General features: G+C 41.4%; 1 long non-coding RNA gene across 2 annotated transcripts in view; it reads right to left on the bottom strand.

Annotated features, from left to right (window-relative positions):
• Positions 1-1,018: 1,018 nt before the first annotated feature.
• Positions 1,019-13,397, bottom strand: part of LOC138158035 (uncharacterized) — a 47,409-nt gene continuing 35,030 nt past the window's right edge. For both annotated transcript variants that reach the window (XR_011167535.1, XR_011167534.1), the window contains one exon: positions 1,019-1,452. This is a non-coding gene — a long non-coding RNA (uncharacterized lncRNA). The remainder of the gene's footprint in view (positions 1,453-13,397) is intronic.

The following is a 13,397-nucleotide window of genomic DNA, read 5'->3' on the forward strand; positions in this document are numbered from 1 at the left end:
TATTTTATGTTCTAAGGTCTGTTCCAGGTCTCACGTTTTATAAATCTATGATTCTGTGTGCCTAATAAGTATTTGTTGAATGTCTAAATATTGGGAATGAGGGGTGACTAGGTGGCACAGTGAATAGAGCACCAGTACCAGAGTCAGGAGGACCTGAGTTCAAATGGGACCTCAGACACTTAATACACACACACACCCACACACACGAACTAGCCTTGTGACCTTGGGCAAGTCACAACCCCAATTGCCCTACTTTCCCTCCTCTAAAATAAATAAATAAATAAACAAACAAATGAATGAATGAATGTTGGGAATGAGCAAAAAGGTTAGCTTTAAGCATATTCAGAAAAAGGCAATCATGCTTCCTCCCTGCCCACCAATAAATGTCCACCCGTCATAGTGTGTAATGGTCCATATTTGGGTTGCTTATAGAGATGTTTGCTTTTCCTGTTTGCCTCCCAGATCTAGAGGACAAGTTTGTCAACCAAGCTATTATTATGGATGCTGAGGCCTTGGCAGGTAGAAGGGATAAAGGGAGCAGCCATTACATAGATGAGCAGGATTTTATCTACAACCAGTCCAGGCATGCCTCAAGAAAGAAGAACCCAGGGCTTCCTCAGAGCTCTGGGATTGGACCAGCAAGGTTGGGTGGGTGTGCAGCAGATTCAGTCCCATTTTCTTACACCCTTTTTGGTCTTGAAAGAGGTAAGGGAAAACCCTTTTCCCTTTTTGTTCCACATGTTAATAAAATGGGATTTTTCAAAAGTGACTTGTACCAGTGAACTAAAGGGGAAAAAAAACTCTGATAATAAAGGTGTAATTTATAGAGTGTCTGTTTCTACTTTTAACTGCTCAGAGCCTAGCTGCCACAGTCTTGTGGGGTCCCTTGGCTCCCAGTTTCCTTACCATTGTTTAAATCCTGCTTGGAGAACCTTGTTCCCAAGACAATACTTCTTTGAACTTCAAAGTCCTCCTTCTTTTTTCCTGCCACTTTATTTTTTCCAATTATATGTAAAGATAGTTTCAACATTCACTTTTATATGATTTTGAGTTCCATGTTTTTTTCTCCTTTCCTCCCTCCCCTCCCCCATTCCCAAGACAGCAAGCAATCTGATATAGACTATACATGTACAAGCATATTAAACATATTTCCACATTAGTCATGTTGTGAGAGAAGAATCAGAACAAAAGGGAAAAGCCATGAGAAAGAAAGAGAGAGAAAATAGTATGCTTCAATCTGCATTCAGACTTCAGATGTGGATAGTATTTTCCATCATGAATCCTTTAGAATTGTCTTAGATCATCGTATTGCTGAAAAAAGCTAAGTCTGTCATATTTGATCATTGTATAATGTTGCTGTTACTATGTACAATGTTCTCCTGGTTCTTCTCACTTCACTTAGCATCAGCTCATAGAAGTCTTTTTAGATTTTTCTGAAGTCTGCCAGCTCATCTGGAAGAACAAAAGGTCAAGAATATCAAGGGAATTAATGCAATGCAATTCAAGGGAAGGTGGCCTAGCCATACTAGATCTAAAACTAAATTATAAAGTGACAATCATCAAAACCATTTGGTACCGGTTAAGAAATAGAGTGGTGAATCAGTGGAACAGGTTAGGTACACAGGACACAGTAGTAAATGACTATAGTAATCTCCTGTTTGATTAATCAATGAGCCATTTCACTCAAACAGGGATAGATTTTTCTGTTCCTCTAGTGGTGGTTAGGTGGTGCAGTGGGTGGATGGAACACTGGGTTTAGAATCAGGAAGACTCATCTTTCTGAGTTCCAATTTGACCTCGGACAGTTACTTGGGCAAGTCACTTAACTCTGTTTGCCTCAGCTCCTCACATGTAAAATGAACTGGAGGTGGAAATGGCAAATCACTCTCTATATTTCTCTGCCCCCCAAAACACAACTGGGGTCATGAAGAGTTGGATGGGGATGAAAAGACTGAAGAACAACAGTCACTCAGGCCTTGAGGGTCCTTCTTAATGTCAAGCTGGAGCATGAAACTTAGAAGATCCTACTTTGGAGACACAAGAAAATCTCTTAATGAATTCTAAAACCAGCAACCAGAAGATGACAAAGTCCAAGAACCATGTTAACTGGGAAAGTCCCAGTGCTGATGAGAGAAAAGAGAGGGAAGGGTAGGGTGGGAGGAGGATTCACAAATTGAACCCCCTAAATGTAGTTTTAATCTGTAACCTGGCTTAATTTACCTGATTGAGGAGAAGGATTTATATGTTGCCAAGAAATCAAGGATAGTTAAGATTCTTCCTCCAGGGGTGGCTAGGTGGCACAGTGAATAGAGTGCCCGCCCTGGAGTCAGGAGGACTTGAGTTCAAATCCAAACTCAGACACTTGACACACTAGCCACGTGACTTTGGGCAAGTTACTTAACCCCAATTGCCCAGGAAAAAGAAAAAAAAAAGATTCTTCCTCCAGTTTCTCATCTAAGGAAGACTTAAGGCTCTTAGATAAAATTTTACACCTCATAAGACAGTTTTTGCCCAGGTGAGGTTAATAGTAAAACAGACTTTTAGTTGACCAATACTTGTGAGAAGAATTGCCCTGAGTCCCAAATAATAAATAGAAAATTTTAAATTCCCATAACACTAACATTTACATAGTGGGTAAGGTTCACACAGGTTATCTCATTTAATCCTCATGACAAGCCTGAGTGCTATTGTTATCCCCATTTAATAGATGCCAATACTGAGGCTGAGAGCATTTCAGCATGGATTGCCCAAGGTCCCAAGCAGGCTGTGAACTCACACCTTCTTGACTCCAATCTCCCAATAAATGCTGTTGCAGCTTTAGCCTAAAGACTTCAAGTGAGGGGGAGTTCTCTGCTTCCTCAGGAAGATGGGCCCATTTTACAGATACTGGTAGGTGTCTGTAGGATGGTTTTCCTTACTTGGAGCTGGTCTGTCTTTCAAACCCTTCCATGGGTTTGCTCCAGGTTCTGCCCTTCTGGAGCCAAGCTGAATTAGTCTGATTCCTGTTAATTCCACCTTCACAACAGGCCTGTGAAACACAAGGTATTATTATCCCCACTTTATAGATGAGAAAACTGAGACTCAGAATGGGTTAAGGAGCTAGCCTGTGAGGTCACATGGATGGGAAATTGGGCAGAATTGTTGACTCAGCATGGGTCTCCTGACTGCCAGCCAGGTCAGTTTTCATTCTATTAAACCATACCGATTTTCTGTGTCGTTGTAATTGCAGATATATAATCTACAGAACATTGTGTAGAGTGTATTGGATTCTGGCCATGGAGTCAGGGAGACTGAGGTTTAAATTATGCCTCAGACTGAATTTTAATCCCTGCTCTGACACTAGAATTGCCTGGGTAACCTCAGACAAACCATTTAACCTTTCTGCCTCAGAGTCCTCATCAGTAAAATGAGAGAGCTAGGGGACTAGACGTCTATCTTCTTTTCCAACCCTAGATCTCCTGTCTCAAGGTCCTGTGTTCCTATTTACTAGAGGGGCAAGTGATGTAATTTATCTCAGCCTCAGTTTCCTCATCTGTAAAATGGAGTTAATAATACCTATAAGCAATTACCCCATAGGCTGGGAGGGTCTAATGAGGTAATGTACATAGTGTACTTTGTAAACCTTAAAAGCATCCCATAAAATGTCAGCCAGTTTTATTATTAATACATTATAACCAAACAGCCTCATAAAACTGTGAAGCTTCTTAAATATCCTGATGCTTCTCTTGAGCTAACTGCCCCAGAACAGCATTTTGCTTACCTTGGACTTCTGATAGCCCCATTAAGGACATGAAGTGGGTATGTTTTGTTGACATATACTTTCTTACCAAGTAAAACTATTTATTATCTCATGTAAACTCTTCTTGATTTATGCAGAGGGGCATACAGGGTGAATAGCTCCCATTTACATTTAGGGCTGCCCTGCTCAGGAAGAAGAGCATGGGAGCCAATGAGTGACTTATCTATCCTGCCTTCCTTGGTTCTGGATGGGTGATCTCATGGGTGTGGGCATTCCTCCAATGGTGCAGATCTCCTAATACACGTGGGCTCTTCCTGTGGACCTCCTGTTGATAGCCTTCCAGAAATCCTCCCTAGGGGGTCTATGTAACCTGCTAGAGGTCTTCCTTTTTTTTGTTTTTTAACATGTTTCAGCAGAAAGTGTGATGCCCTCAGGATCAGAGGAACTAGGCTCAGCTTCATGACCTACCACCCTAGTGCCTTCCCTCTGATGATATCTTGTTTTTACCTGGTTGTTTGCACATTATTTTTCCCATCAGACTATGCACTCCTGTAGGGCAAAGACTGTCATGTACATCTTCCTTGAATCTCCAGCATTTAGTAGGTGCTTAAAAATGTTCATTGACTGACTGACTACCATCTACTAGGTATAGGATCTTGGGCAAGTGACTTAGCCTTCCTAGATCTCAGCTTTCTCATCTGTAAAATGAGGGTTTGACCATGATCTCCAAGGTCCCTTCCAGCTATAAATTTATCAGCCAACCATTGAACAAATATTTATTAAACACTTACTATGCACCAGGCTTTTTTTTTTTTCAAACTGGACCTGTAACTTCAGGCATAGGGAACTCTCAGTGAGGAGTTCAATCTACCATTGTAGGCTAGCACTTTCTTTATAATTCAGAGACCTAGGGAGCTTCCTGGGTCACAGAGACATTAAGTGACTTGCCCAGGGCCACAGAGCCAGTATGTGTCAGAGTTCAGTCAGAGTTGAACCTAGGTCTTTTTAATTCCCTAACTCTGTGGCTAACCCTCTGTCCACTGGAACATGCTGTCAGGGCTAAAAGGACAAAAATGAATAGCTCTCGCTTCCAAGGAGATCACTTTCTCTGTCTGGGTCAGACTACATGTGCACATGTAAGTATATGTAAAAGAAAGATATAAGATCATTTTGGTAGAGTTGGCACTAGCATCTGGATTCAGCAGTAAGACTCTCAAGTAGGAAGTAGTTGAGTTTTGAGGGAAAAGAGGGATTGGATTCTAAAAGGTAGAGGGGAGGAGGGAGTGCATTCCATGCATAGGGGACAGCCTGTGCAAAGATATAGAGACTGGAGATTGCTATGGTACAAGTAGGCAAGTTTGGCTGTCATATGCAGTGTGTGAAGGGAAACAACAGGTAATGTCTAGAAAGGTCATTGGGATCCAGCTGAAGAGCTTTGTTTATTTTTTAACTTCTCTCTTTTATACCATTCATTTAACAAATATCAGCAAACACAAGCATTTCACTATACAAAGAAAAATAGAGAAGATTAAACAGTTTGGACTTCTTTTAGGTAATTTTGCTTTTTAGTTCTACATTTAATTTAACACTGTATAACAAAGCTGTCTTGCTTGTCTGTCTCTGTTCAGACCTTTAAATGTTGGGGGAATTGGGGAACGGCTGAACAAATTGTGATTGTGATGGAAAACTATTGTCCTATAAGAAAAAAATGAGCAGGATGGTTTCAGAAAAACCTGGGAAGACTTATATGAACTGATACAAAGTGAAATGAGCAGAACCAGGAGAACATTGTACACAGTAACAGCAATATTGTAACACTGATCAACTGCGAAAGACTTGGTAACTCTCATCAATGCAATGATCTGCCAGAACTTCAAAGGGCTAATGATGAAAAATGCCATCCACCTCCAGAGAGAGAACTGAGAGAATAGATTGAAGCATATTTTTTCACTTTTTCTTTTTGTTTTTTTTAGCAACATGGTTAATGTGGAAATTTGGTTCTCATGATTTCACATATATAATTAATATCACATTGCATGCCTTCTCAATGGGTAGGGAGGAGAGAATTTAGAATTCAAAGTTTTCAAAAATTGTTGAAAATAAATAAATAACAAAGTTATTTAAAAGAAAAAGACTCTTTAAATGGCAGAGATGAAATTGGATTAGATTCGGGATGGCTGGGTGGCACAGTGAATAGAGCACCAGCCCTGGAGTCAGGAGGACTGGAGTTCAAAGCCGGCTTCAGACACTTGACACTTACTAGCCATGTGACCTTGGGCCAGTCACTTAACCCCAATTGCCCCTCCAAAAAAAAAATTGGATTATATTCTAGAAGTAAGAGGCAATAGGGAGTCATTGTTACTGTTTGAACAGTGAATAACACAATGAGACCTGTGTTTTAGGACTGTTACTTTGGCAGGCATGGGGATTTACAACCCTGTTTCATGGGTTTATTTATGATTATTTCATGGGCAACAGAACAGCACACTGCTGTCCATATGTTATCTTTTGCTCTTATTATATGATCTACCCCCCTCCTCTTCCAGTAATAACTTTTGAATGATATCTCTTATGCTATTTTGTGGCACTTACTATGTGACCCTGGGCAGGTTACTTGACATCTGTCTGCCTCAATATCCTCAGCTGTAAAATGGGGATGATAATAGCACCTACCTCACAGGACTGTTGTGATGTTCAAATGAGATAATATTTGTAAAACACTTTGCACATAGTGGGAGCTTGATAAATGCTTGCTCCCTTTCTCCCTTCCCCCATAAGTGATCACTGGTGATAAGCTGCAACCTATATGTCCCGTTCATATTTCTTTCCCTTCTGTGTCCTCTTGGAGAGTGTGGCATTTCATGATTATCACTTGGAAAGTGACTAGTGATCAAAGTTTGGTCTTTGAATCAGGAAGCAGTTTGAGATCATGGAAAACAGTGAACAATTTCCTAAATATGTTTCTAAACTAAGAGAAAGCAAAATTTAAGCATTTGTCTGCCATCTGCTGTCTATAGGAGGCAACTGTAACTTTCCATTCTTCACATCAGATTATAGAATTTCATAGCACATTCATAAGAGTTGCAGGAGATCTTCAGCCCATCTGCTACAACCCTACCATTCTGTAAATGAAGGACTAACTTTCTCAAGCATAGGAAAATGTTTTCTCAGTCTTGCCCTCATCCCTTTTCTCCTCATTGGTTCCTATCATTGCCTAACTAGAGTGTTGGATGGGGAAGGGACAACTAGGTCCTTTTCAGGAAGACCTATGGAATTAAAATGTTCTCTGGGCCATCCCCACCCACCCCTAGGATCATAGACTTTACAGCTGGGAGTGTTCTCTGAGGTCATCTAATCTGATTTCACAAACACAAAGATTATGTAACTTGCCCAAGGCCATATAGGTAGAAAGTCTGGGATTGGAACTCTGGTCCCAGTCTTCTGATTTTTTTATTTAAAAGTGTCTTCAGCCCTATACCACAACTTCCTGCTTGCCCAAAACCCACCAGAAATCTCAAAAATAATATCATGATTTGGACAGAGCCATTGGACACTCCAAAATCAGGCATCTGGAGGGGGAGTCAGAGGTCTGAGAAAATTTAGCACAGAGATGATTGAAAACTGGAACCAGGAGACATACTCATCTCAAAGAAATCTGAGGATTTAGAGTTTAGAGGGGCCTCAAAGCATAGAATGTCAGAGCTGAGAGGGCCCTTAGGACGCAGAAACTTAGGGCTCCAGATTTTAACAGAAGAGGAAACTGAGGTTTAGAGAAGGAAAATTACCTAGGTCATCGGTGATAGAGCTGGGATGTGAATACATCTCCTTGGATCCCAAATCTAAGGTCTCTCTGCCCTCAGCCACTAACCTCTTATCATTCATTCAGCTTTGCCATGAAAGTTCTGATTCTCTATGATAGTGAATACAGAATGGGTTGGGCTAATTAGGTTCATTAACCGGCTCCATTACAGCCCACTTTTGGACTGGTGTTCATAGTGGGCATCCATTCCACACAGACTACCCACCCAGGACCTCCTCTCTCTCTGTCCTCAGGTCCCATAGTGAGTGAACTTAAGCCTCCTGCCTTCCAGGCTGGTGCTGTTTCCTCTCTACCAGGCCACCTCTGCCTTTGGAAACAGGTGGGGCCAACAAAGGGTAGCTCAACGACATTGCCAAGCTTGAGTCACTGGGCCTCGCTCCAGGACTGGTTAAATCACCTGTGCTGGGGTGGCTTAGCTTGTTTTCCTGTGTGATCAGGAGGTGGAACCTGGCTTTCCTAAGAGACTAAAAACGATTGCAATTGCCGGGACTGTCACAAAGGCCTCCTAACTGACCTCCCTGGGTCAGTGTCCCCTTACATCTTCATCCTCTACACAACTGCCAGACTAATATTCCTAAAAGCACAGATTCTGCTATGGAACCAAAGTTTCAGGGGTTTCCTATTGCCTGTGGGATAAAACCCCAGCTCGCCTGTTTAGTATTTTAAACCCTTCACAATCTGACTCTGACCTACATTTCTAGCTGATTGCAAACTTCCCCATACACTACATTCCATCTCTTGTCTCTTGGTAGCTTTGCATATACCTGAAACATTCTCCTTCCTCCCCTTTGCCTCTGGGAATCCATAGTTCCCTTCAAGGATCAGCCCATGTGCCATATCCTTAAAGAGGTTTTTCTCAACTCTGCTAGCTGTCAGCAAATTCCTCCTTCCCCCACTTCCCCTAAAAAAAAAATCAGTGTATTTATTTTGACTTTCTCCTGTATGGACTTGTCTATGAACAGGTTATGTCCCAGTCTGGCTCATGCTCCAGCCTCCATACCTTTGCCCAGGAAGATTCCTGTGTCTAGAATGCATTCTCTCCTAGTCTCTGCCTTTTGGAACAGCCAGCTAATGAAAACACAGCTTTAAAAGGAGGGCTTTCTTGTTTCCCCCCAAATTAAGAATAATAGCAAGGCCTGTGCTAAACACTTTACAATCATTATTCCAGTTGATCCTCACAACCCTGAAAAGTAGGTGCTTTTTTAAATTCCCATTTTACAGGTGAGGAAACTGAGGCAAACAAATTCATAGAGTTCTGTCCTTCTTGAAATTACTTTGTATAAATCTGTGTCCAGAGAGGCAGGATAGTGAGCTGGTCTCAGAGTGAGGAAAACCTGAGTTCAAATCCCAGCCCTGAAATATTTAGGCTGTGTGACCTTGGGCAAATTATTTAACCTCTAAGTGCCCTGGGCCAGTGGTGTCAGACTCAAATAGAAATGGGAGCCACTAAACCCTGCCTAAGGATTCGTACTGCATATTGACTCAAAAAGCACATATTAACATCATCTGTGGCCAATTGTATTTGTTTGAAAAATTTTGTTAAATTTTTAGCAATTACATTTTAACCTGGTTGGGGCTGGGTTTGGCTGTGTTTGACATCTTTCCCCTAGGCAACTCTCTTTAGGAGGGAGAGAGAGACAGAGAGAGAGAGAGAGAGAGAGAGAGAGAGAGAGAGAGAGAGAGAGAGAGAGAGAGAGAGAGAGAGACAGAGACAGAGACAGAGACAGAGAGAGAGAGAGAGACAGAGACAGAGAGACAGAGAGACAGAGACAGAGAGACAGAGAGACAGAGACAGAGACAGAGACAGAGACAGAGACAGAGAGACAGAGAGAGACAGAGACAGAGAGGGAGGGAGGGAGAGGGAAAGAGAGTGGGGGGAGGGAGAGAGAGGGAGAGAGTGTGTATTCTGCCTTGGTAGTTGGAGTTTCCTCCCCAGAATTTCCTTACCCTGATAAATCTCTATACACTTTGTATTCCTATGGTAGAATACCACCTTCAGGACAAAGACTGTCTGCTTTTTGTCTTTGTAATTGTAGTACACAGTACCTTATAGTTAGGTAATTAATTAATATGTGTTTGTTGCTGAATTGAATTGAATTGTGCTCTGGAAAATTTTGAAGCCGGTGAAAGGGTTGGTTCTTCCATCCTGATCTCCTCAGGCTGTCAATGCAAACTGTGCTGACTGGAGGTACCAAGGTATCTGTCTTATCAATCAATCAATCAATCAATCAATACTTATTCAGTACCCACTCTTACTCTGCTTTGAAGCATTGTGCTAAATTCTGGGGATACAGAAAGAGGTAAAAGTCAGTGCCTATCCTTTAGGAATTTACAATCAATTGCCCCTAGGCAGTTTAACCTTAACCCTTTTGTGTGCTGGCCCCATTTGGCAGTCTTGAAAAGACTATTTTTTAAATGCACAACATAAAATACATGGGATTACAAAGGAAACCGATTATATTGATATATACAAAATATTTTAAACGTTAGTTCCCAGACCCTAGGATAAGAACCCTAGCCCTAGGGGCTGCCATGGTGCCATGGTGTTATGATAATAATAACAATAACTGTAGGACACAATAACAATTATTATTTTATCTTTCAATTGTATCGTGCTTTTACTTCTTCCAAGAGCCATTGGTATCTATTATTTCATCTCATTAACCCTGACAAACAATCCTATATGGTAGATAGTGCAAGGGTTATTAACTCCATTTTTACCATTAAGAAAATTGAGGTTGAGGGACATGAAATGAGATTTGCCCAAGGTCACACAGCTAGGTAGGGACAAAGGTGGAACTGGAACCCAGATCTTCTCATTCTCAGCTCATGCCCAGGGCGGGGGGCGGGGGAGGGGGGGGTGTTAGGGCACCATTAACATTGTCTTCCATCTAGGTCAAAGCCTTTCCTTCCCAGACTTCAGCACATCTGGGTGTACTCAGCCTTTGTCTTAATTACAAAGATGCTCTAATTAAAGTATTTTCTTTAATTACAGAGGAGACTATTTGCTGCCAAGATGACTTTCCAAAGTGTGTTTACTCTTGAAAACAGTTCTTAGCTGTACTCCCACGATCCCAAATAGAATACGTCCCAAACCAAGCTTGTCATCTTTCTTCCCAGGCCAATCCCTTTTTATTTTACTCATTTTTGTCAATAGCACCTTCATTTTCTCAGTCACTCAAGGCTTGAAAAATTTGTATCACTCTTGACCTCTCCCTATCCTTCATCAATCAATCAACCATTGAGACCCATGACTTCTTCCTCTTCAGTGTTTCTGGCATCTTTCCCTTCTTCTGAGGTCTCAATGCCTCTATCCTAGCCCAAACTGTCATCACCTTACACCTGTATTTCTGCAATGGTCTTCTAATTGGTCTCCCTGACTCCTGTCTTATCTTCCTGAAACAATGCCTCCAGCACCTCTTGGATCAAGTCCAAACTCTTAAGCCTGGCATTCAAGGCACTCTACAGCCTAAACCTTGACCACTATTTCATCCTAGTCTACCAGAATTTTCTATGAACCATTCCTGTCTGTCTCCTCTTCTCATTTTCCCCTTTCCCCTATAAATACATAGGTCTCTGCTCCTTCACTCTTCCCCTTAAAGGTCCTCTCCTACTCTCTGCCCATCCCTAACCTCCTTATCCATCAGTATCTGTCCCCAGTTCTACCCTCCATGAAGTGTTTCCTGAAACTAACACTGATCATTTTGGCTGGAGTTACCTGCATACTCTAGTGGAAAGATGATGGATTCGGAGCCAGAAGCAAAACTGTGCTCTGTCCCACCCTGCCTGTGACTTTGGCCAAGTCATTCTCCCTTTGTGGACTTCAATTTTGTTCTCTGTAAAAGGAGGTGATTGAGCCAGATGATTTATCTCTAAGTTTCCTTCCAGTTCTAAATCTTGTGAACAATGTTCCTGACAACTCAGAGCACTTGTGGTGCTGACCGTATATTTTGTCACCCCAAATCTTCAATTAAGCCTATGATTATAGTCATCCATGCATTTTCTTACAATTTTTTCAGGTGCAATAACCTGACCTACCCAACAAGATTGTAATTTAGTTCAGTTCAATTCAAGTCAGTCAAATCTATATGCTCAGAAATGTAACATAGCTCCTGTCCTCAAAGAGTTTATGTAATGTCTTCTTCAGCAGATTGTCCTAATATCATCCTTCCCTCCCCTCTCTCTCTCCATCTGTCTTGTTCTCTGTCCCTCCCTTTCCCCCCTCATTCTTTCTCTCTCCCTTCCTTTCTCTCTCTGCCTCCCTCTCTCTCCTTCCTTCTTTCTCTCCCCATCCCTCCTTCTATTCTCTCTCTCTCTCTTTCTTTCTCTCTCTCTCTCTCTCTCTCTCTCTCTCTCTCTCTCTCTCTCTCTCCCTCTCTCTCTCTCCTTATGAGTCCTTTGGAATTGTCTTGGATCATTGTATTACTGAAAACAGCTAAGTCATTGACAATTGGTCATCATGCAATATTGCTATTACTATGTACAATGGTCTCCTGGTTCTGCTCATTTCACTTTACATCAGTTCATGTAAGTCTTCCTAGGTTTTCTAAAAGCATCCTGCTTATCACTTCTTATAACACAATCACATAATACATCACAATCACATACCACAATTTGTCCAGCCATTCCCCAGTTGATGGGCAGCCCTTCAATTTCTAATTCTTTGCCACCACTAAAAGAATTACTATAAATAGTTTTGTGCATAAAGATCCTCTTCCTTTTCCTTTGATCTCTTTGGGGTTCAGACATAGTAGTGATATTACTGGATCAAAGAGTATGCACAGTTTTATAGTCCTTTGGGCACAGTTTCAAATTGTTCTCCAGAACAACTAGATCAGTTCACAACTCCACCAACAGTGTATTAGTGTCCCAATTTTCCCCCTCCAACATTTGCCACTTTCCTTTTCTGTCATAATGACCAATCCGATAGGTGTGAAGTGGTACCTCAGTTTTTTAAATTGCATTTCTCTAATCAATAGTTACTTAGAGCATTTTTGCATATGACTATAGATAGCATTGAGTTCTTTGTCTGAAAATTGCTTGTTCATAGCCTTTGACCATTTACCAGTTGGGGAATGACTCACATTCTCATAAATTTGGCTCAGTACTCTATATATTTGAGAATGAGGCCTTAATAAGAGAGACTTGCTACAAAATTTCCTCCCAGTTTCCCATTTCCCTTCTAATGTTGGTTGCATTGGTTTTGTTTGTGCAAAATTTTTTTAATTTGATGTGATCAAAATTATCCATTTTATATCCCATAATGCTATCTTGTTTGGTCATAAATTCTTTTCTTATCCATAAATCTGACAGGTAAAATATTCCACAATCCCTTAATTTGCTTGTGATATTACCCTTTTGACTTACTCAGTATATAGTGTGATGGTGGATATCGCTAGTTTCTGCCAAACTATTTTCCGGTTTTCTCAACAATTTTTGTCATATAGTGATTTCTTGTCCCAGGATCTTGTATCCCTGGATTTGTTAAACATTAGATTACTGCGGTCATTTACTGCTGTGTAATATGTACCTAATCTATTCCAGGCCTGTATTCCATCTATAACTGCTGCTCCTGGACAACTGTCTGAAACCCTTTCTCCCAGAAGCTTGAAGTTAATCAGAACCTGAAGTTAATCTGTGGACATTCTATTGGTTCTGAATCTGAGCAGACTTCTTGTCCTTCCTTGCCCCTACTCATACCCTCCACTCCCAACAGAAGCTTCAGCAGGGATTCTTGGGTCCTGGCAAGCCCCCAAGTGCAGCATGCTGTGCGTGGCCACCGTGCTGCCAGGCCAGCAGAGGCTGGGGGATCTGGTTACATTTCTGGGCAGGCCTCAA

Source organism: Petaurus breviceps, unplaced genomic scaffold, assembly GCF_028583685.1.
Source record: "Petaurus breviceps papuanus isolate PSGF00001 unplaced genomic scaffold, PetGlider_PUasm1.0 174, whole genome shotgun sequence".
NCBI classification, from domain to species: Eukaryota; Metazoa; Chordata; class Mammalia; order Diprotodontia; family Petauridae; genus Petaurus; species Petaurus breviceps.